At 41.7% G+C, this 26,055-nt stretch overlaps 1 gene segment (V, D, J or C); it reads right to left on the bottom strand.

Moving 5' to 3' along the window:
* LOC127506559 (immunoglobulin kappa variable 3-15-like) overlaps positions 1-26,055 on the bottom strand; it is a 92,129-nt gene that overhangs the window by 20,464 nt on the left and 45,610 nt on the right.

The following is a 26,055-nucleotide window of genomic DNA, read 5'->3' as shown; positions in this document are numbered from 1 at the left end:
TGAATGTCATATTACTTTTATATAACACTTCTATAAGCAAGAACTTTCTAACTTACCTTTCAGACTAAATCTGATCAGTTAGTATGCATATTTTTCCCACAACCACTGGAGAAAGAAACCACTTCTTTCAATCCTGGAGTGAGAGAAAACACATTAAAAACAACTGCTATTTCTGCTTCACTCCACATCGCTCTCTTACTGTGATCTGAAACACAAACAATAAAACATCCCAGTGCTGCCATAATTCATATGAGTACTAACGGTTATTTCGGTAACACTTTACCATAAGGTTCATTAGTTAAACATTAGTTAATGTATTAACTAACATGAACTGACCATGAGCAATACATCTGTTACTGTATTTACTAATCTTCGTTAACATTAGTTAATGAAAATACAGTTATTCATAGTTTTTTCATGTTAGTTCACAGTGCATTAATTAATGTTAACAAGATATTAATGATGTATTAGTAAATGTTGAAATTAACATTAACAAAGATTAATAAATGCTGTATAAGTGCAGTTCATTATTAGTTCATGTTAACTAATGAACCTTATTGTAAAGTGTTACCGTTATTTCATAAAAAAAATAAATGACTAAATATAAATGTATGTTCACTCTATTAATTAATTTTAAAAGTCTTTAGAAACTTTGCTAAACATTACCATTGTGTTGTTTGTGATCCTCCATCAGCAGCTGCAGTATCTCTCAGCTGTATCAGTGCATCACTGTGACGTCTGACTGACCGAGGTTTTTGTACCACTCTTTATCACTGTGTGAACACAGAGCCACTGCTGTGGAAACTCTGACAGTAATAATCTCCTGTATCTTCAGTCTGGACTCCACTGATGGTCAGAGTGAAATCTCGTCCAGTATATCTTGTTCCACTGCCACTGAATCTAGATGGAGTTCCTGACTGGAGTCTGTTTATATAATAAATCAGGAGTTTAGGAGCTTCTCCAGGTTTCTGCTGATACCAGGCTAAGTAGTCGCTGTATATTCCTACATCTATATGACACTCTATTGTAGCTGTTTGACCCTGTTGGACAGTTTTAACTTCAGGTTGAGTCAGAGTCACTCCTCTGGATTCTGAAGAAGAGAAAAGAAAAACAATTAGTGTTTAAAACTACTACCATCATATACTTTTACAAGAACACCAAAACCAAAATCAATTGTTTGTCAAAATGTTTGTCTTACCTTGAATAAAAAGTGTGAGAGTCCAGATGAAGAAGGTGATTGTGTTCATTGTTGTTCTTTTGTCTTGTGTGATGATGAAGATTGTGTTCTGTTCTGCTCTCAGTCATGAAGTGTTAAACTCACAGCACTATAAACACTCTCAGAGCACTGAAGCATGTGTGACAATGCAAAGTGACTCTCTCTATTTAAATCATGTACTCTTGTGCTTTGGAGGAATGTAGCAGTTTTCACAACTCATGAAATACGTATATTTCTTTAAACAGTGTTATATCAGCACATGATAAAAGAATGAATGAGAAATATAGAATATCAGAAACCCTCCACCTCCCCCAGCTCCACCTGTCCAGATCTGCTATGGGGTGATTCATGTTTGCTCGTACAGCAGCAGCATGTTGTGTGTGTTTTGGCAGTGGAAAGTTCTGTACTCTACAGCAGATATAATCAACAGCAGCAGACCAAACACATTAACATTGTCATATTCATTACCATGACAAACTCTCCAAGAATTGTCATGTCAGAAATCTAGTTCAGTCATGAAACTGAAGATGGCACAGGCTTCGATCGGTCCTTTACATGCAGTCTGTAAGCAATCACATCAATACCAAATGACTCAGGCTGATTGGTCTCTGCTGATCCTGCAGCCAATGAGATCCCTTGCTCAACATTTAATAGTCTGGTTCAGTGTTTGCTGTAGGCTAGTCCTGCAGCGCTATAAGAGTTCATCAGAAATTCAGACACTTAAGATAAGTCAACAATATTTTACCATTCCAGATACAATGACCTGACCTGCATGTATCATTGCATAAAAAGCCAAACATACACATGTTCAAAATGTTTGCTGTAGTGATGGGAGAAATTATGTTTTTGAAAACTTTTTTATTATTATTATTATTAATTATTGATGATTATTAATGATTAATAAATCAGTTGACGAGCATAGTTCCTGCATGTGTGCTGGGTCGGGACTATCCTCGTTCATGTCCGTGGCATGTACAGCAGAGACAGCCTGTCCAACAGCATTAAGTTCTTGTTATCAGGGACGACGTGAACCGACAGGCTTTAGATGGGAGTCTCAATCGTTCTGTTGGCACAGATGCAATTACTCGACCTGGGTAACATCAGAGTATTATAATTTAGCACAGGTTTCTTTTCAGATTTAAGTTATTTTCTTTAAGTTATAAAGCTATAAATTATAAATTATAAATTAAAGTTGTAAATGTTTTCAAAAAGAATATTACAAAACATGCAGTAGAAGAGTAATAATCCAAACAAATGTTTTGTTAATAAAAAGGCTTAAATACAATTTTTTTTTCTCTCTTTGCTGTGGAAGTTCAGTATGAGAGGAAATGTCAGGCATCTTAGGGGGGCACTGCAGTATTGATCTGGTGAAGGAGGAGGCCATCGAGTAAAAAAGGTTGAGAAACACTACACTAGTGTCATCACATCGACACAACGTCAAAGTGACTGACAGATAGGGAACTCAGTTATGTAACAGACACGCCATCTAGTGATGAAGCATGGAAGTGCAATTAAAGTGATGGACTTTCCTGCTGTTAGATTACATTGTAGTGGAAAGTTTTGCAGGGCCAAGCACCACTAACATTTATATAATATAAAGATTATGTTACATGCTTAGTACATCAAAATAAATAAATAAATAATGTTTCTGAAAGGTTTGATTCACCATTGTGTTGTTTGTGATCCTCCATCAGCAGCTGCAGTATCTCTCAGCTGTATCAGTGCATCACTGTGACATCTGACTGACCGAGGTTTTTGTACCACTCTTTATCACTGTGTGAACACTGGACCACTGTGGTAACTCTGACAGTAATAATCTCCTGTATTTTCAGTCTGGACTCCACTGATGGTCAGAGTGAAATCACTGCCAGATCCACTGCCACTGAATCTAGATGGAGTTCCAGTATAACGGATTGATGCTGTATATATGAGGAGTTTAGGAGCTTCTCCAGGTTTCTGTAAGTACCAGTGTAACTCATTACCATTCCACACTCTACTACTGGCTTTACAGTTTATTCTGACTTCTTGTCCTGGTTGAGCTGTTAGTATTGATGGAGTCTGAGTTACAGTGTACTGTCCTCTACACTCTGAAAGAAAGATAAAAGAAGAAAAAAATAATAAAAATAAAATTATCAATTCTAAAAATTACCATCTAAAATTATAAACATTTAATATTTCAAGAGAATAATTGTAGAGCTGCGTTACACAAACCTTGAGCGAACAGTGTGTAATGTATAATGTTATGTAATTGCTACACTGTAATATATGGCAACCGTCTGTGGTCTCGTAGTGCTTTATAGCATGTGTAGTTTACCAATTTGTGGTTAATTTACAACAAAACATAATTAAAACATTTAACTTACATTTCATAATGAATTCGGGCGTGCTTGACGTCGACTCACTTCCCGCCATGTTTTCTGAAATGTTTGCAGAGAGGATTGTGGGTAATTGAAGGCAGCGAAGGATACGTCTGATCCATCCTTCAGAACAGGCAGAATGAAGGATGCGAAACAAAGGCTGCCTTCCAGGTCCTTCAGATTGAGATGGCCTTCAGCAGCGCTTGATGACGTCGCAGCCGAGATTTGCAGCCTTTTAATGCTGAGAATACTAGTCTACAAGCCTCAGAAGGACTGGACTATGAAGGACGCAGTCTTCTGATTGAGAAGCACCCAAAGTTTCTTACGCAGAGCTTTCAAAATGACAGAGGAGAAGATGACTTTTCAGCTTACAAGAACATCGCTGAATTACTGCAAATGATGTAAGTAACAGTGCTCAGTTGAAGGTGGTAGTTCACTATTAGCTAATCAGTAACTACTGTTTTTTTCATTCCTCCCAGAGAACTACTAAGAACTACTATATACAGGTTCATAATTAACATGAATGATGCATAATGTATAATTAATTCTAAAGTAAAGGTCATGGTAACACACTAGTGATGACTGAAGTATTACCAAATCCTTCAGAAGGAATCATTAATTATTTGGATCAGTATTCTGAAGTGAGAAACATGATAACTCTCTAGTAACTACTGGAGTCATTGTAAACGTTTGAGGTTAATAGTTAATAGTTAATTTTACTAGTTACTAGAGTGTTAATAATGCATTACTCATTTGTTCCTGTGTAGTTATTCATTAATGAAGGATCAGTATTATAAAGTGTTTCCAATCAGGCAAATAAGATCACTGGACAAAAACACTCACTCTAGGACTTGTTTGATCATTTTATGAAAAAAAAAGAAAAGTCAATTGTGATTTTTAAAGACCGTACTCACCCCCTTCACTCTGGTTTTGAAATGCTCGCATCTAGACGAAGACTCAAAATTCCTTTGGCCAGAAGTAATGCGTATAAAACATTATTTGTCCCAATGGCAGTGATTATTATAAATCACACTATTTTCTGAAATAATGCAAGAGAACGGTTGACATTATAGCGCTTTTTAATTGATTGTTTAGATGAATTTTTATTGTTGTGGGATGTTTGGAAATATGTTAGGAATGATGTGGATAGTGTAATTCTGTTTATTTCTGTGTTTGTGTGTCAGTGTGTGTCGTGTTGTTAAGCACTTCTGTGGATGTATTTATGTATATGTATGACACCAGTGTCAAAGACAAATTTCTGCTCCGTGACAAACAGAATGAACAATAAAGTTAACTTAAGCTCAGATCATTTGGCCTCGTACGAATTTAAATGGACTTTTTCAGACTTTGGCAAATCTGAGCAAAGTTTGAGACGATGTTGAGACATATTTGAGGAGAGCAACCCAGTCTCTGACAGTAAATCATTCAGTGGTGTGAGATTTGAAGATGTGGCTTACATTCACTGTTGAAGAGTTGAGCTTGAGAACATGTTTGGATTGAATTCAGAACATTGAATATCATTTACAGAGAAACTCAAGTGAACATCATGTGGAACAGAGAGATGATGAAAAACACTGAGAGTGAAGATGGAGAAGAGACAAACACAACAGAAGAGATCCACAATCTCTACATACAACAAATGAAAACATCACTGCAATCATCCTATCAAATATATATATATATATATATATATATATATATATATATATATATAAAACAATAACAGTCCTTACTGGAATAAAAGCCATGATCACATCAACAAAATATTCATGTTATGTGCAAAAATACTGATGAGCTTCAAGCAAATTTATGTTAATTTAGATGATCTAGTGTTATTAGTGTTTGTCTGTGATCAGTGTTGTGTGTGATTGTGTTGAATGAGCAGCTGCAGTATCTCTCAGCTGTATCAGTGCATCACTGTGACGTCTGACTGACCGAGGTTTTTGTACCACTCTTTATCACTGTGTGAACACAGCTTTACTGTTTGGATAGTGCCAACTCTGACAGTAATAATCTCCTGTATCTTCAGTCTGGACTCCACTGATGGTCAGAGTGAAATCACTGCCAGATCCACTGCCACTGAATCTAGATGGAGTTCCAGTATAACGGCTTGTTGCTGCATATATGAGGAGTTTAGGAGCTTCTCCAGGTTTCTGTAAGTACCAGTGTAAGTAATTACCATTATACACTGCACTGCTGGTTTTACAGTTTATTCTGACTTCTTGTCCTGGTTGAGCTGCTGTTATTGATGGACTCTGAGTTACAGTGTACTGTCCTCTACACTCTGAGAGAAAACAGAAACAAAAATGAAAATGATATTTGACATTTTAAAAGAATTAAAAATCATTGTTAAAAAAAAGAAGAAGAAAGAAACTGTATTTCACAAACCTTGAGCGATCAGTGTGAGAGTCCAGATGAAGAAGGTGATTTTGTTCATTGTTGTTCTTTTGTCTTGTGTGATGATGAAGATTGTGTTCTGTTCTGCTCTCAGTCATGAAGTGTTAAACTCACAGCACTATAAACACTCTCAGAGCACTGAAGCATATGTGACAATGCAAAGAAGTGGGCAGGATTTACAACAGACAAACTAATATACACTAGAGTTACAGAATGATCATGTACATTCTGACTAATGTTATTTTTAGTTAGTTCAGTAGTTTTATTTTTACTCTGACTACTGAGACACTGATGATGTGCAGATCTACATCCATCTCACATAGGAGGAGACGTTCTCATGACCTTGCGCACCATTCCCTAAAAGTTTTCTAAATGTGACGGAAATCCTGAACCTTCACATTAGAGATGTTTGTAAAACATCCTCTTTTGGTTATGGAAGTGCTGCAGTTCAAGTTTCTTTATATGACTTTAGAGGGACGTTCCATATTGGTTATTCTATGGTCACATAAGATCGTTACAAAGAGGACATTTGGGACATTAACAGAACGTTCCCATACGGTTCTCTGTTAATCAGATGGGGATGTTTCATTCGGGACCGTGCTGCTCCTGAACCTTTTTTGAAACGTCGTTTAAGAAGCACCCATTTCACCTATAGGTGAATTGAAAATTTCTTATAAAAATAATAAAAAATAAATTACATTCAAATAGTAAATCCTTACTATCTGTAATTTCCCTATATTTGTGGACCACTGGATACCTGGTGTTTCTTTAAACCAATTAAAAAGGTCCTGGGTGGCATTTACGCCCCAATGGACACAGTCACTTCCACATTTTTCCTCAGGCAGCCTATTTACATCGGCGTGGCATCGGAAGTCATTGTTTTTAATATTAATATTATGTAAAGTAGTTTTATCGCACCATAATCCATTGCTGCAAACTCCTGTACAGTAGGTGGAGCTATGCACCTGATAAGTCATGATTGCAATCCGCCAAAAAACTAAAAGAAGAAGAAGAAGGAAGTCATTGTTCCTTACGCAGAGCTTTCAAAATACTTACTTCAGCTTACAAGAACATCGCTGGATTACTGTAAATGATGATCATCATGTTGCGAGTCTGTCAGCTGTCACACCTAAATGGAGAAGATCATTAAACTTTTCAAGTCACATCAACAACTTTACTTGGGTAAAGTTGGTTTTATATTCGCACATTCGGACTTCCGCGTTTATGAACGTTCTAATAATGTGCAATAAAGTTAATGTTTGCAAATTCTAAACAGCGACATGATATTTACAACCAACGATTGTAACCCTACAACATTTTTCACAATCGATCAAAATGGGCAAGTATTATTTTAATGGCATACTTACGTGCAAACGTCCACTGAATGTCCAATGTAGTATACAAAGTTATTTTAGCCTATGCGGAAGTCCAAATGTGCGAATATAAAACCAAATTTACCCAAAGCATTCCCAGCCTGTTCTTGTGTTGCATCTCTATTGAGACATCACAGTATTCAGAACGTGGCATCAATGCAGTTCCTCCTGTACATAGCTGCACTAAAATGGAGCAGAGCTGGCACAGACCTTGAGTGGATTGAGATCTGGGGAATTTGGAGGCCAAATCAACACCTCAAACTCATTGTTGACAGGGGTCAGCATGGGCACCCTGACTGGTCTGCAGCTATGCAGCCCCATACGTGTGTATTCTGACACCTTTCTGTCAGAACCAGCATTAACTTCTTGAGCGATTTGAGCTACAGAAGCTCGTCTGTTGGATTGGACCACACGGGCCAGCCTTCGCTCCCCACGTGCATCAATGAGCCTCGGCCGCCCATGACCCTGTCGCCGGTTCACCACTGTTCCTTCCTTGGACCACTTTTGATAGACACTGACCACTGCAGACCGGGAACACCCCACAAGAGCTGCAGTTTTGGAGATGCTCTGACCAGGTCTTCTAGCCATCACAATTTGGCCCTTGTCAAACTTACAAACTTACGCTTGCTTCTAACACATCAACTTTGAGGACAAAATGTTCACTTGCTGCCTAATATAACAGGTGCCGTGATGAAGAGATGATCAGTGTTATTCACTTCACCTGTCAGTGTGTGTATGTTCCACAATTAATGTAGCAAAATTCAATGTGGATTTGAAAATGCATTCCGAGCCGATCACGTCCCCGCCCCGGCCTGTCAATCATTGTGTCAAGGCGGGGCCAGGTGTTGGAAACATGGCGGAAGCAGAGATATGAAGAGCGAGGCATTTACAGGCAGCAAGAACAGAGAAATGTCAGTGTTCCTGAAGACCATGTGCTTCCGTCAGTCATAGAACCAGGGCTCGATTTGAGGAGGGATGGCATCCCCCTTGTTGAAAAAAATGACAAAAAGCATCCCCTCTGTAAAGCCACCATCCCCTTTAGATTAACAGTGTTTTGTATTATGTACTTATGTAATATTAAAATTCTCTGTATGATAATTAACAAACTATAAATAACAGCGATTGACCAATCAGAACTCAGTATTGTAACGCACATGCCAGAGCTCTGATTCAAGGGAGCTTTTGTCATTTTTCGCACTTGTTCAAAAGAATCAGGAGAAAGGTTCGAGCGCATCTTTTAATGTTCTTTTAAAAGAAAAGAACAGAAGGTATAATATTACTTTGATTAATGTTTTAAGAACATTCCCCTGACACATTACAACGAATAACGAACATAGCTAAAGTGATGCCGTAAGGGATCGCTGTCAAAGTGAATTATTGACAGTGAATGTCATCACCGAGGTAATAATGCACACATGCATGTTATAGCTACATGCATTTGTGTTTATTTATTTTATTTAAGAAAAAAAAAAAAACTATGGGCTTTGTTCATACTCTGCTGTTTAAAACTGCATGAACCATCCATTCAAGACACAACTAACAAAGTCTGTACCACTGATTGTTCGATATAAGAACTCAAGAACTCCAGAGTTCAGAAAATTGAATTATTTTTGTCCAAACTATCCAATGTTAGAGCTCTGGAGCGCTGAAAAGTGTGAGGCTCAAAAATAAGTGTCATTTTGAACTCATTCATAGAGTTATTTTTATTAAAAATATATTATGATAATGATTAAAAACTTCAGTGCCCTCCAAAGGCACCATTTTAGGTATATAAAGGGATGGATTGTGGTGGTCGCTCATCCAATACTACAATGATACAAATCATTTAATGAATAATGCCTATTTTTCTACTCTTTAAACCAATAAATAAAAGTGTTTAAGGTACAGTAGCACCAACTATATTGCTGTAACTCTATAACTGTATAACTCTACCCAAAAATAACTCTGATGTTTAAACCCTCTTTCACACAGTAGAAAGCACCCCACCCAGACTGTCTCTAATGCTCCTAAAATTCACTCTGGTGATGTCTAAATTTCTCTTTTCTCTATTTTAGAAACATTTTGGACAGCTACACAGAGTAGGGTTATTCTTCTGGGTCACAGCAACGAATTACATAGACCTATTTATTTTTTAATTTTTTTTTCTCAGCTGCTAATGTTTTTCAACACTGTGCAAAAGCTTTTGCATTATCATGCCTCAAATCTCCAGTTCCAGCACATCCCAAAGGCGCTCTACTGGACTGAGATCTGTGACTGTGGAGCTCATTTGAGTTTAGTGAAGTCATTGTCATGTTCAAGAACCCAATTTGAGATGATTTGAGCTTTGTGACATGGTGTGTTATCCTGCTGGAAGTAGCCATCAGAAGATGGTACAATGTGGTCATAAAGGGATGGACATGGTCATCATCAACACTCAGGTAGGCTGTGGTGTTTGAATGATGCTCAATTGGTCCTAAAGGCCCAGTACCATACGAGTCGTCCTAACCATAAATTTATTTATGCTTCTAATAACGTACTGGTTCTATCACTGACAGACACGCATAATCGTCAGGGACACTGACATTTCTCTGTTCCCTTTCGAGGGAACTCGCGCTGCGTCCGATAGGATCGCTTTGGGAACGCCCTCAGCGTGATAGCGTCTGATGCACGTCTGTCAACTAGTCCAATGGCGAGAGTGAACGTCACGGGCGGATGACGTCACGACCAGGAATGGATAAATACACATCCGGCGAGACCGGCTTCAGCTTTTTTGCCTCAGCTAAGCGCTCTATGTGAAACTGTCTTTGTCTATTTATTGTTGTCTGTCCCGATATAGTGCAGCTCAATATATACAGTTATGGCGAACACACAGGCATTTAAACCGTGTACTCCTCCCTGCCCTCGTTTCCTGACGGGTGGGGATACACACGATTTGTGCGTGATGTGTTTGGGAGCGGAGCATGCTCTTTCAGCCTTCGAGGGGGCTGAATGCGAGCATTGTGAAAAGCTTCCTTTAAGGACGCTCCGCTCCCGCCTCGCACTTTTCGAGGAAAGTGCGCAGGCAAGCGTTCCCCACGGCTCTGGGCCCGCGTCTGCCGAGGCGGCGCGGAGAAAGATGTCGTGGGGTTCGCAGATGGATCTGTCAGCGGGGCTTGAGACGGGCATGAGTGCTCTTTCTCAGCCTTCACCTGGCAGATCCCTCGCCCCCTCGCTGGTGTCGGAAGCCCGCCCCGCGGCTTCTTCCGCCCAGGGAGAGGGCTCGTCGCGTCAGCACTCTAGTTCTGAGGAATTGGATGTGCTGAGCGTCGATATGGGGGAAGATGACTCGCCATCACTTTCCCCTGAGTATGAGGAGCTGGTGGATGTGCTTTCTCGCGCTGTGTCTAAGCTAAGCATTGATTGGCCAGCCGAGAATCAGGGCGCTCGTCCGAAAAGCAAACTGGACGAGCGCTTTTTGTCATCAAATAAAGCACTTCCACCACGGGGTCTGCCATTCTTCCATGATCTGCATGATGAGCTAACGAGATCATGGAAGAAACCATATTCATCACGCTTGTTCAGCCCTCATGTCAAGCACTATTCTAACATAAGGGGGCTGAAAGAATATGGTTATGGGACGATGCCCCGGGTTGAACAGACGCTTGCGAGCTATCTGTCCCCGGGTTCAGCGTTGTCCCTGAAGGCCCCCACGCTTCCCACAAAACCACTTAAAGCTACATCAGGGTTAGTGGGAAAAGCGTATACGGCAGCAGGTCAGGCTGGTGCGTGCTTGCACACTATGGCTGTTCTGCAAGCATACCAGGCAGACCTGCTGAAGGATCTGGATGGCGGGGAGGGGATTGGCCCAGACGCAGTTCGAGAACTGCGTCGAGCCACAGATCTGTCTCTTAGGGCCACCAAGGAGACCGCCAGAGCTGTTGGGCGGTCTATGGCAGCCTTGGTGGCGACAGAGAGGCACCTGTGGCTCAATCTGTCTGAATTAAAAGATAAAGACAGGGCCTTTCTCCTCGACGCCCCGCTTGTGCCTTCTGGCCTGTTCGGCGACGCGGTTACATTAGTCGTCGACAGGTTCCAGGAAGCTAAAAAGCAAGCGGAGGCGTTCAAGAAATATTTACCACGCCGCCATCCATCCTCTGGGGCTGCTGGGCGTGAGCAGCCCCAGCCGTATAGCTCCTCATACCGAGCGCAGCAGAAAGAGAGTGTCGCTTCTCGTGCTCCACCTCAAAGACACGGTGGGCCGGGACGGCACTCTCAGCCCAAGCCTTCTAAGCCGAAGACAGACCTGAGGGTTTTGCTTCAGGCGAAGAAGGCTGGGCAGAAGAAGTCCTGACGCCAGGGGTGTCAGGCTTCTGAGGGCAGCCCCGCACGGGGTGGTGCGGTACACACCTCAGTATACGGTGCCCGTTCCACCTCGTGGCCCTCAGGAGGCCGTTCTGCCAACCCCGCCACCTTTGGTGATTCGGGGCGCAGCGGTTCCCACCGAATTAGTGACGCAGTGTTCACAACAACACAACGCTGCGTCACATCCTCTGAGGAGGATAAATTTACATCAAAAATGTGCTGTGAACAAAACACCAGAGGCCAGCCTCGAGAGGCTGGTTCCCTTAGTAGATTTTCTGGTAGAGTGGAAATCTCTTCAAAATATCTCACGTTGGGTCCTGCAGATTGTAGACAAAGGTTACAAAATCCAGTTTTGGTGCCATCCACCTCTGTTCAAAGGAGTGCTGCATACGTCAGTGCTTCCTCAGCAGGCTCTGGTGTTGGAGCAAGAAATAAGAACCCTATTAGCAAAGGAGGCTATAGAGAGGGTTCCGGTTGCCGACAGGGAGTCGGGATTTTACAGCCGGTATTTCCTGGTTCCAAAAAAGGATGGGGGGTTGCGCCCTATTTTAGATCTAAGACATCTGAATCGAGCAGTACGAAAGCTAAAATTCAAGATGCTGACGATAAGTCAAATCGTGACTCAAATCAAATCCGAGGATTGGTTTGTCACAATAGATCTCAAGGACGCATACTTCCATATCTCCATCCTTCCACAGCACAGGAAGTTCCTGAGGTTCGCTTTCGGGGGCGAGGCGTACCAATTTCGGGTTCTTCCGTTCGGCCTAGCTCTCTCACCCCGCACATTCACGAAATGCGTAGATGCAGCACTGGCCCCGCTCAGGCTGCAGGGCATACGCATCCTGAATTATATCGACGACTGGTTGATTTTAGCACAGTCAGAGGAGATGGCGGTTCGGCATCGAGATGTCGTTCTCGCGCATATTCAGAAATTGGGGTTGAGACTGAATGCAAAGAAAAGCGTGCTTACTCCACGACAGAGGACCACTTTTCTTGGTGTGGTGTGGGATTCAGTGATAATGCGAGCATGTCTCTCTCCAGTTCGCATCACTGCCATTCTATCAGCCATGAAAGAATTGAAGCTAGGCCAGTCACGCACTGTAAAGCAGTTTCAGAGACTGCTGGGTCTGATGGCAGCAGCGTCCAACGTGATACCTTTTGGCCTGCTGTACATGAGACCCTTACAGTGGTGGCTCAGGACCAAAGGGTTCTCCCCGAGGGGCAACCCACTTCGTATGATCAAGATTACGCGGCGCTGTCTCCACGCCTTGATCATATGGAAGAAAAATTGGTTCCTGTCCCAGGGCCCTGTGTTAGGAGCTCGATGTCGCCGTGTCACTCTGACGACAGACGCTTCTCTCACAGGCTGGGGAGCGGTAATGGAAGGCCGCTCAGCTCAGGGTCTGTGGAAGACTCATCAGCTCTCATGGCACATAAATTGCCTGGAGATGATGGCGGTCTTCAATGCATTGAAGTTCTTCCTTCCAGACCTGAGGGGCCATCATGTGCTGGTCAAGACGGACAACACATCGGTGGTCTCGTATATAAATCGACAGGGGGGTCTGCGGTCGCGCCCATTATACAAACTGGCGCAACAGATCCTCCTGTGGTCTCTGGGGAAGATGCTCTCCTTGAGAGCTATCTACATTCCAGGGACTCAGAATATTGGAGCAGACATCCTGTCAAGGCAGGGGCTGAGGTCAGGGGAATGGAGACTTCACCCGGAGGTGGTGAAGCTCATATGGGAGATTTATGGCCAAGCGGAAGTGGATCTGTTTGCGTCTCAGGATACGACGCACTGTCCACTTTGGTTCTCCCGCACACATCCAGCTCCTCTGGGACTGGATGCTATGGTACAGGCGTGGCCGAGGCTGCGTCTGTATGCATTTCCCCCAGTTGTTCTGCTCCCAGAAGTTCTGGAGAAGATTCGCCGGGAAGGGATAAGTCTACTGTTAGTAGCACCTCACTGGCCGAGCCGCATATGGTTTTCGGACCTGATAGCTCTTCTCGATGGCTCACCTTGGAAGATTCCGATCAGGAGGGATCTCCTGTCTCAGGCGGGGGGCACAATTCTCCATCCCCGTCCAGAAATGTGGAATCTGTGGGTTTGGCCTCTGAGGGGGCCAAACTCATAGAGGCTGGTCTCTCAACTGAGGTTGTAGAGACCATTCTTCAATCCAGAGCTCCTTCCACGAGGAAACTATACGCTTTGAAGTGGAAACTTTTCACTTCCTGGTGCCAAGAACGGCAGTTGGATCCAGTCTACTGCCCGATAGGTTCAGTACTTGAGTTCCTACAGTGCCGCTTCTCATCTGGGTTAACCCCATCTACACTTAAAGTATATGTTTCAACTATATCTGCTTACCATGCCCATGTGGATGGTACTACTGTCGGGAAGAACCCGTTGGTTATTCGTTTCCTCCGTGGCACCCAGAGGCTGAGGCCTGCGATGCGCACGAGGGTCCCTGCTTGGGATTTGGCCATTGTGTTGGAAGGCCTATCTACAGCTCCATTTGAGCCACTTGAGTCAGTCTCAGATAAGTTCCTGACACTTAAGACTGTCTTCCTTCTTGCTATATCGTCCCTTAAGAGAGTAGGAGACCTTCAGGCCCTTTCAGTGTCCCCAACCTGTCTTGAGTTTGCGCCGGGGATGGTCAAAGCCTTCCTCTACCCCAAACCTGGGTATATCCCTAAGGTTTTGACTAATGTTCCAAGGCCTATTGTGCTGCAAGCTTTTTGTCCTCCTCCGTTTGTTACCCCAGACCAGGAGAAACTGAATCTGCTGTGTCCAGTGCGAGCACTGGACACATATGTCCACAGAGCTGCCCTGTGGAGGAAAGCAGACCAGTTATTTGTGTGCTTTGGACCACATAACAGGGGTCGTCCTGCCTCTAAACACACTGTAAGCAAGTGGATAGTTGAGGCTATTTCGCTCGCTTATGAAGTCTCTGGCCAGCAGTGTCCTTTAGCTGTCAGAGCGCATTCAACTAGGAGTATGGCGGCCTCCAAGGCCTTAATTTCGGGGGTTTCCCTCAAAGAAATTTGCGATGCGGCCGGTTGGTCCTCGCCTCTCACTTTTGTGAGGTACTATGACCTTGACCTGGACGCAGCTCCAGGATCATCTGTGTTACTGTCCTAAGTGTGCCACAGTTTCACACAGACAGGTATTTGTGATTATGGCGTTTTGGTATATCGTTCCCAAAGCGATCCTATCGGACGCAGCGCGAGTTCCCTCGAAAGGGAACGTCTCAGGTTACGTATGTAACCATAGTTCCCTGAGAAAGGGAACGAGACGCTGCGTCGCGTTGCCATACTCCCTGCATCCCTGTGATCGATTTGCTTCGGCAGTTTGAGCTGAAGCCGGTCTCGCCGGATGTGTATTTATCCATTCCTGGTCGTGACGTCATCCGCCCGTGACGTTCACTCTCGCCATTGGACTAGTTGACAGACGTGCATCAGACGCTATCACGCTGAGGGCGTTCCCAAAGCGATCCTATCGGACGCAGCGTCTCGTTCCCTTTCTCAGGGAACTATGGTTACATACGTAACCTGAGACGTTCTTGCTCTACTTCATCTGCCTGTAAATGCCTCACTCTTTAGCTCTGTTTCCGCCATGTTTTCAACACCTGGCCCCGCCTTGACGCAATGATTGACAGGGCGGGGCGGAGACGTGATCGTCTTGGAATGCATTTTCAAATCCACATTGAATTTTGTTACATTCATTGCGGGACATTTAATGAAAATGCAATCGCATGTGTCTTAACTGTGAGTGTAAATGCAATTAAGAAAAATGTAAGCTCTAGCGTAAGCTCTGCCAGGAAGACTCAATGTTACGTCACCTATTAATTAATGATTTAACCAATCATTATCTTACACTTGGAGTATAAAAGATTGCTGACACATGTTTGAGTCTGCAGATGCTGACGCCAACCTTCACTTTCGGCGCTCGTTTAAAATCCAGTCTGATTTTATCGTTATCTATTAAATTCTGATGAAGTTTTATCTAAAACTTAAGCTCCAGTGAACCGCAGTGTTCCTCTCGTGTCATCAGTACCTATCAGCCATTTCATCTCAGTGATAAGTATTTTCATCGTTTTTGCCTTTGATGTCGATTAAGTGTAAAATCGTAGGCTACTCTTTTGCTCTCTTTACACATAAGCAGTATTATGCAATCGCACGTTTTGTTAGAGACAGAGTGAGTTGTTCAACATGAGTGCTCGCCGTGCTCGTTCACATTGTAACTTTTAGCACGTTAATGATCCACATGAAAGAATGGCGTACAATAATCGGCTCTATCGTTGCAAGGCTCGGGGAAACCCCAATCATGGTTTAACCTTAAAGCAACACACACACACACACAGATCATCGTCAGGAAACTAATCATTTAAATGTTAAATAACACTGCTTAGTCTTCACATAAAATGCATAATTAATCTGTGCCAAGGCACAATCTCGGTGTGAAATCACGGGCGCGATTCCAAACAAGAGACTGATATCAGTGCCATGTGAGTCCCAGGGGTTAGCTAAAGGAATGAGGACGATTCATTCTACTGAAATACTTGCAAGCGCTGAAATACTACTCATACAGGTCAGTATTTGACTAATCAAAATTGTGATGTAACGCAAGGCTGTTTTACTTGGTCTAATGTCATACTATCATTGTAAAATGCTTTTGAGCATTTAAAGTTGTAATGTCATTCTATGTTTTAGTCTGTTGACTGTAGCTAGATTATATTATAATATACTGATGATATTCTTACATACATTGTGTTGAGCTTCATAACATTAATTCACTTGTGTACTTTTGCTTCCTTTCTATTAACGTGCAAGAGCGGCATCTCTGTCAAATCAAAGTTCATCGCAAAGCATTCGCCATCTTGGATACGCCACGCTGTTATTGATCCTCCCTCCAATTCCCTTTTATTCCAAAGTTGCTTGTCATGCTCCATAATGTTAGATAAACAACAGCCTGCCGCTACACATCATACAGCTGTTAATGTCTGTTTTCATGGCATTGAATAACAATGCTTGCGTCGATATTCTTTTGCAAAGGTTTGCTAGCTTTTGCAGAATTTCAATAGCTAGCTAAGGTTAGATAGTAGAGCGTTTTCAAGTGAAGCATTTTCCCTTCTTCAATGGCATTGTACTTTGTGGTTCCCAGTCTTTATCTGTTTATATTTAGTATTCTTGTACTTATCCGTCATGCTGTCTGGTTAATTTTCTTTTGGGGGTTCTCTTGGCAGGTCTGACGTCTAGATGGAGTCCTGTCGGCTAAGTTCTATCAAGCCATTAGTGGGAGTTACACCCAAGCATTTGAATTTCAGTACTTGTGCTTTTAACGAGTCTTTCCTTTAAACACTATATACCTTCTATTTATTTAACCAAAATATCTGCCTTCCATTTACAATGCAGTGGTTTAGAATTCTCCTAACAGCAGATGGAGAGGACTGCTGTGTTCCAACTCAATCCTCATCATTAATCAGGTACTTTTTATGCAAATACTGGTGGTGGTATGTTTTATGCTCCATCCCGTGGGATAATTCTCCTTCACCATTTTTGGGGGTCGGCTACGCCCCTGCCTTCATCTTCAGGCAGGATACGCAGAGTCCGCAACCCTTTAGGATGTGAGCTACGGACGGGGCCTACGCCAAAGAACTTCTTACAATATTTTGCTTGCTGATTGTTAATAAATATCGTTGTCACGTTATCTTACCTCCCGAGTCTTTCTGGTAGAAATAACATTTAAATGATCATTTTGCTACAATTTTTGCTTGAACATGTTAAACATAGAATTTCTGTAATATATTTTCATTTTAATTTTGCAACTTATAAAGCGTTAAAATGTTTAAATTATATGTTAAAAGTATTGTCTGAAATAGCAAATGTAAATTATATTATTGAATTTGAAAAATCATTTTGCTCCAAATGTTGCACATATGGTATGAAAAAAATGTACATTTAAATACAGAAATACATTGCCATTTTACATATTGTATTGACAGTTTGCATATTACTGTTGAAAACTGCTACATGTACACGTCCATAAATCACATGTGCAATGGGAAAAGGCACTTCTGTTAGCTCAGAATAAGTGAATGCAATACAATGAGCTTGACATTTAAACTTCCTCATACCACGTTCATTAAATGTGCATAAATGTGACTTAAATGTGAAATGTGCATAAAAGTTTCTTGATTCATGCACAGAACCTTTTTCAACGACATCTCTAATAGTGTATGTGAAAGTGTCATTTGCAAAAAAAATAAAATAAAATAATAAAATGTACAAAGTCGTTTTTGGATCTTTTGACAAACCTCGGGGAGATGGATGCCCAGCAGAGAGCAAAAGAGTTGGAAAAGAGAGAGAGGGAGACAAGACGATATGAAGAGACAAAAGAGAAGAGAAGAAGCTCAGCAGAGAGAGAAAGAATAGGCTCCTCAGTTTAATGGAGGACCTTGCCAAATCAATTTTTGTTTTCCTCATTTTTTCATTATAAACTCATTTTTTTTCCACAAACGCACACAGCTTTTAGGACTATAAGCTCAAAGTAACTTGGCTTGTATTGTCTTTGGGTGGAGCTTGATGTCCAGCTCCCCTTCTCTGGATATAACGGGTGGAGCTAGACAGTCCAACCACACCCTAACCACAGCCATAACCCTATCACTAAACATATCTTCACCCATTATCTCCATATAGGTGGAGCTGGATATCATTTGGTTCTGCAGTGAGCACCACTTGTGTTTGGAGCATTTGTTTCAGAACGTGGTGCATTTTTCCATTAGTTTGGTTTGTTTAGGCATATATGAAATCATGCTCAGATCTGCACCAAAAAAAACAAAAAAAAAAAATACAGTCTGAGATCATCTGAACAAACCCTGGATCAGTTCAGTTGTAGTGAATCTGACTCAATGGACCAATGAAACAGGCTGTGTCACAACTGTACGTGTCACAATGTATTTGTTTTCCTTTAAACTTAATGCTACAAATGAGCCAGACATGGAAATGGCCTTAGATGACACTGTAGTGGCAAGTTTTGATGGAACAAGCACCACACATATTTGTTCATTTAGTAATGGATAAAACATATGAATATGTCATAATAAATAAAGTCTTTGAAAGGTTGAATACACTATTGTTTGTGATCCTCCATCAGCAGCTGCAGTATCTCTCAGCTGTATCAGTGCATCACTGTGACGTCTGACTGACCGAGGTTTTTGTACCACTCTTTATCACTGTGTGAACACAGCTTTACTGTTGATCCAGTGGTAACTCTGACAGTAATAATCTCCTGTATCTTCAGTCTGGACTCCACTGATGGTCAGAGTGAAATCAGTTCCATAATCGGCTCCATTTCCACTGAATCTAGATGGAGTTTCAGCCACAAGGGTCCTGATGGAGTGCACTAAAAGTTTAGGTGCTTCTCCAGGTTTCTGAAGGTACCAGGAGACACACGACTTACAGTCACCGTCTGACGGGCGTCCAATGGAGCTGCTGGTCTTACAGGTCAGAGTGACTGTGTGTCCGTTCTGAACATGTTTCCCTGTGGGAGTCTGAATTACAGTCACCTGTCCTGTAGAATCTGATGAACATTAAAAAGACATTTAGCTTTTCTCAATTGAAAAATATTTTTAATTTTAACTGCTCATAATCCATGCATTAAAGTACAAGATCTTACCTTCAAAATGCATTCCTAAGATCAGGAAGAAGATGATGAATGTCATTTTAGCTGTGTCTGTTATATTGATAGACAGTGTCAGTCATGAAGTGTTAAACTCACAGCACTATAAACACTCTCAGAGCACTGAAGCATGTGTGACAATGCAAAGAAGTGGGCAGGATTTACAACAGACAAACTAATATACACTAGAGTTACAGAATGATTATCTTACATTTTCACTAATGTTATTCTAGTTAGTTCAGTCGTTTTATTTTTATTCTGACTACTGAGACACTGAGGATGTGCAGATGAACATCCATCTCTGTGTCCATATTCAGTCATGTGACCAGTTTGACCGACAGTTTGACTCTGGCTTTAATAACACAACTGTGATTGGTTTATTCATTACCAGCACTGAGAAATATATGAGGAAACATGTGACCAAGTCTCTGCTACATAATTTACATACATACTATATACTATATCAGAATATTATCTATGAACTTTAAGGGAGTTAACTAGTTAGCTGAGGTTCGGGAGCGGGGCCGCACCTCAACCAATCAGCTGACTTCTCAAATCCTACAGTACTGTTTGTCTTGTTCTCTTGAACCCTCCCTTCCCCTCCCTCTCTCTCATCCATTCAAACATCCTTATCATCCCCTCTTCTCTTCCTTTCCAGGTTGTATCGGGGGTCCTAATCACTCGGCCAACATTTAACTGAGATGATGTCCCCACCCTGAGACTCTGGGCCGCCAACACCAGACTCCAGATCAACCTGACTATCATCCCTTTCCCCTTCATCCTCTCCCTATTCATCCCTAACTTTAATTAGCAGCTTTATTGTAAATAATAATAATAATAATAATAATAGCTCTTCTGGGCAGTGGATCAGTATGACTTTGTCATCATGCTGTGTGCCGGAGATCTCCAGTGCTTCTGGCACTTTGCTCACTATGGTGAGAGCTTCTACTTACACTTCATGGTAAGACATTGTTCTGCATTTAAATATTAGTATGAACTTGAATGGTTTGAATGTTTCAGCTCAGTATGTGTGTGTTCAGGTCCAGCTGGTGACTGTGTGGCCCTTGATAGACATCTGTCTGTGATTGTTAATGCTCCGAGCGGATTGATAATCGACACAGCTGACGATGAAAGTGCTCAGATTGTCTTCAGTGTTGAGGAGACTGGTGAGTCTCACCTTGATACGTGTAAAGTAAAAATTATACTAAATTGAATGAATGAATGAATGAATGATCATGTGTATCTCAGCAGGTTTTTATCAGATGTGCTTCAGTAATTTCCACAATCGCTTTGGGATCATGCAGGTTTTCCTGAACTTTGGTGTGTATTATGAGGGACAAGAGAAGAAAAAGGAAGAAAAGAAGAAAAAGAAAGAAGAGGATATGAAACAGATAAACAGTTCATTGTCCTTCATTGGGGTAAAACACAACTGCATCTAGCAGAAACAAACACATCCTTACTGTAATGTGGGCGACAAACCCCGCTGTTAACAAACACTAAACCTGCGACTGCTTCATCTCCATTTATAACCTGATCTCCAGTAATTATTTGAGTCATACACGATTGTTTCTTCAACATCAGACTTTTTAAAATGTGAAATGGGTTTGTTTATTTATTGTTCCTTTTAGTAATAACAAGGTCTTATTGAACTTTCCCAGTGTATCTCCAGAAACAAGAGAAGCAGTGGATTCCAGTAACATGAAGCTCCTGTGAGGACGCTGAACATCTGCTGATGGAGCTGCTCTATTCTGAGAGGAACAGAATCACCCGATGATCAAATATGAGTTTCACTGTCCACACTTTATTCTCTGAAATGAGTCAGAAGAGTTGGACTAATGGGGAGATGAGGTTTGTTCATGTTCATCAGTTTATAATGAAACACTGTCAGTGTCTGAAGCCTCTGGACTGCTGAGATCGTCCTTGACTCGGTTAGAGAGTAAGAGCTCCAAGAGTTCAATCCACAAAACTATTAATGATACGCTGGATTCAGAAAACAGGTCACGTCTGTGAGCAGTTGTGTTTGTATGAATGAATGAGGGAGAGTGTGGTCTGAAACAATGACAAATTATGCAAATTAGACACAAATATGAACAATCTTTCTGTTAAACTGTTACAGATATTAAACATTTCCCATCATAAACATAAATGAATAATAAACAATCAACCATCATGTGAACTTCACTGACACTTCCACAAATATCATGAAGTGCGACAAAGTAATCTTAATCTGAAATCACATACTCTCTTCAGTAGGCACTTACTTTGATCAAGTAATTACTTCACGATCGCTAAAAAAGTATGTTCTGTATAGTATGAGTGTGTGTATGAATGTAATCTGGACATCAGATGGAGCAATGATATTACGCAGCGCCTCTCAAAAATGTCTCCATGGTTGCAAGGCAGCTCCCTGTGTAAGCAGGGGGTCACAGGCACTGTGTAATATCATTGCACCTGCTGCAGCCATGGTACGGCAGCAAAGTTCCTTGATCATTAAGCCAGAATGAGAGTATAGTTCCTAGTTATATCGGCCTAGAAAATCGCCACTTTTAATTTTCCGTCGGTTTTAGTACACAATGTAACTACAGAAGAGTCAAGTTTTAAATAGGAAAAATATTGAAACTCTTTAGTCATTTTTTAACAAGATGCTAACGGTCTAATCAGATTCAATGAACTATGCTAAGCTATGCTAAAAGTGGTACCGTCCAACCCGGAGATCGGCTGAATGGATTCCAAAACGGTAAAACTCAACTGTTTAACTCTAGGGGAGTTGGAAAATGAGCCTATTTTCAAAAAAAAAAGTGGTGTGTTCCTTCAAAGGAAAGGTGTGTAAAATTCAGTTATGTTAAAGACGTGACCCTCTAGTGGTCAAGTATGGAAGTCCAATTAAAGGGATTGACTTTCCAACAGTAAATAATACAGATAATATTGTAGTGTAAAGTTTTGCAGGGACGAGCACCACTCACATTTTCTCCACATTTTAGTCCAGTTTAGTAAAGAATATAAGATTATATGTTACATGTTTACTAAATACATCATAATAAATAAATAAAGTCTCTGAAAGGTTTGAAACACCATTGTGTTGTTTGTGATCCTCCATCAGCAGCTGCAGTATCTCTCAGCTGTATCAGTGCATCACTGTGACGTCTGACTGACCGAGGTTTTTGTACCACTCTTTATCACTGTGTGAACACCCAGTTACTGTTTGGATAGTGTACACTCAGACAGTAATAATCTCCTGTATCTTCAGTCTGGACTCCACTGATGGTCAGAGTGAAATCACTGCCAGATCCACTGCCACTGAATCTAGATGGAGTTCCAGTATAACGGCTTGTTGCTTCATATATGAGTTTAGGAGCTTCTCCAGGTTTCTGTAAGTACCAGGACAGACAGGGTGGAGTACAGCCTGTTAAAGGAGTGCTGGCGCTGCATCTCATCACAGCAGTTTCTCCTGGTGTGACTGTATGAACTACAGGAGTTTGAGTAACTGTGATCTGTCCACTGGAGCCTGGAGAGAAATGAATAGGATTTAAATTAAAAGTACATCAAGGCAATAGAACATGATGTGTCATATTAGAAATATATGTCATATTCATAAAATATAAAACTTTAGTATTTTTAGTTATAAGCAAGTCAGAGTTTCACTGTATACCTGATATACAGATCAATGTCCAGATGAAGAAGGTGATTTTGTTCATTGTTGTTCTTTTGTCTTGTGTGATGATGAAGATTGTGTTCTGTTCTGCTCTCAGTCATGAAGTGTTAAACTCACAGCACTATAAACACTCTCAGAGCACTGAAGCATGTGTGACAATGCAAAGTGACTCTCTCTATTTAAATCATTATCCTGACGACTGTAGATCAGTCACAAACACATTTTCCAACAACTTCCTCATGTCTATTGACAGAATCCTGTATATTATTGATTTGGTCATTATTAATATTTTGTAAGGTCACTGAACACTTTCTATCATTCATTCTGCACTGTTCTGGGCTCATTATTAGTTGATGTAATAAACTGCAGCAGCTCTTTGGTTTAATTGTGTTTCTGAATGACACAATATCAGTGTTCAGGGTGGAAGATTTCTCAGTTCTCTGGTACTGAACAACATCCATGAGCTCCAGCAGCATTAAAACACACTGTGCTCTTCTACTGTGTGGAACTGCAGTGTCAGTAATGGAGCGTCTAACAGTTCAGTTCAACAGCCTTTACTGAGATACTGCAGCTGACTGAATGTGTCGTCATGTTACAGTTCATAACAAACTCAGTTCAACTGTCAGACTGATCAGTGATGGCATCAAAGTCATCAGCTCTATTTATTAAAGGGTTCGTTCACCTAAAAATGAAATTTCTGTCATTAATTACTCACCATCATGTCGTTCCACATCCGTAAGTCTTTCGTTCATCTTCGGATCACAAATTAAGTTATTTTGATGAAATCCAAGAGGTTTTTTTATCCTCCATTGAAAGCAACAAAATTTCCGTCATTCAAGGTCCAGAAAGATACTAAAGACATTGTTGAAACAGTCGATGTGACTGCAGTGGTTCAACCTTAATATTATGAAGCAACGAGAATACTTTTTGTGTTCAAAAACAAAACAAAAATAATGATTTTATTCAACAAATTCATCTCTCCCTGTCATTCTGCTACACTATTTACATTGCAGCTCTTCCAGGTTCTACGTCAGAACGCTGATTCAGTATTGGCCGGCTCCTGCGTCAGCATCACAGGCATGCGTCATGCTGCCCGATACTGAGCCGGCGTTCGGACATAGACACGGAAGCTCTGCACTGCGTTCACTGTGTATGAGTCTGACAGGGTCGAGAAGAGATTGTTGAATATTTTTGTTAAGTTGTTATTTTTGTTTTGTTTTGCACACAAAACAAAACAAACCTTAATGTTATGTCATTGCTTTCATTAAGGTTGCACCACTGTAGTCACGTTGATTATTTTAACGGTGTCTTTAATACTTTTCTGGACCTTGAATGACGGAAATTACGTTGCTTTCTATGGGATAAAAAAAACCTCTCGGATTTCATCAAAAATATCTTAATTTGTGTTCTGAAGATGAACGAAGGTCTTACTAGTTATTTTTTGGGTGAACTAATCCTTTATTGTCAAATACTCAGTTGAGGAGAAACAAACGTGTTCATGATTCGACAGCAATTACAACTGGTGCTCATAATGATTGCAATATACGGCAGTTGTTCTGTTTCTAGTGATCTGAGTATATTGAGCTCTGTTAAATAAATATACACCGCTGCGAATAGATCCGTCCCTCGCCTTTATTACAACCGTTTGCTGAAAATGATACAGGACAATTTCAAATGAATGTGAAGAAATCATTTGCAGCTCAAAACGTCTCAGGTTACAGATGTAACCCTGGTTCCCTGAGTAGGGAACGAGACGCTGCGTATAACGCATTGGGAACCTTCTGCGTGTTTGCGTCATTGAAGCACTCATGTATCTAACCAATCGCGTAGCGAGACGTCAGAGGCGGGTGACGTCACGGACCAGGAAACTATAAAGCATACCCGGATGCAGAGATCGCCAGCTTCTGGGATAAGTCTGAAGCAAGCACTCGCAAGTATGCTGGGGGTACGGCAGGAGACGCAGCGTATCGTTCCCTACTCAGGGAACCAGGGTTACATCTGTAACCTGAGACGTTCCCTTTCGTGGGAACTGTCGACGCTGCGTATAACGCATTGGGAACGCAATCCCAGCTGTGCCGTAACTTCACGTACTTGCCAATGTTAGCTTGACAATATAGAAGACCCCGGAGTGGAGCCGACATCCAGGTTGTAAAACCTAATAAATGTGTGCTGGCATGACCATCCAGCTGCATCACATATGTCATCAATGGAAATTCCAGACATCAAGGCTTTTGATGCCGCCATACCCCTAGTAGAATGGGCACGGACATTCAGTGGGGAAGGCTGTCCGGCCGCTTCGTATGCAAGTGAGATGGCCTCGACCACCCACTTGCTCATCCTCTGCTTCGATGCTGGGCCCCCTTTCTTAGGGGACCCATAACAGACAAACAGTTGATCTGATTTTCGCCACAGGGCAGCTCTGTGGACGTACGCATCTAGAGCCCTCACTGGGCAGAGCAGATTCAGCTTTTCCTGATCCGAATTCCCAAAGGGAGGAGGGTAAAAGGCCTGGAGCACAATAGGGCCTGGGACATTGGTGGGGACCTTCGGCACATAGCCAGGTCTAGCATGAAGAAATGCCTTCACCATTCCTGGGGCAAATTCCAGGTAAGATGGAGCAACTGAAAGTGCTTGTAAATCTCCTATCCTTTTCAGGGAAGTGATAGCGAGTAGGAAAATAGTTTTTAGAGTGAGGAATTTTTCTGGAACCTCCTCTAATGGTTCGAAGTCCCAGGCCGGAACCCTTGTGCGCACTGGAGGCCTCAACCTCAGTGTACCACGGAGGAAGCGTGTGATGAGGGGGTCTCGTCCAACCGAGGAATCCCCCTCAAGAGGAGCATGATAGGCTGAGATAGCCGCAACATAGACTTTTAAGGTAGAAGGGGATAAGCCTTCTGAGAATTTTTCTTGAAGGAATCTTAGCACAAAGCTTATGGAAGAGTGGACAGGGTCCGTATCATTTTGTCTACACCAAGTAGAAAATAAATTCCATTTATAGGAATATAGCTTCCTCGTGGAGGGAGCTCTGGAGTTAAGGATGGTCTCCACAACCTCAGTTGGGA

This window comes from Ctenopharyngodon idella, chromosome 24, assembly GCF_019924925.1.
Source record: "Ctenopharyngodon idella isolate HZGC_01 chromosome 24, HZGC01, whole genome shotgun sequence".
Taxonomy (NCBI): domain Eukaryota; kingdom Metazoa; phylum Chordata; class Actinopteri; order Cypriniformes; family Xenocyprididae; genus Ctenopharyngodon; species Ctenopharyngodon idella.
This window is presented reverse-complemented; position numbering and strand designations above follow the sequence as displayed.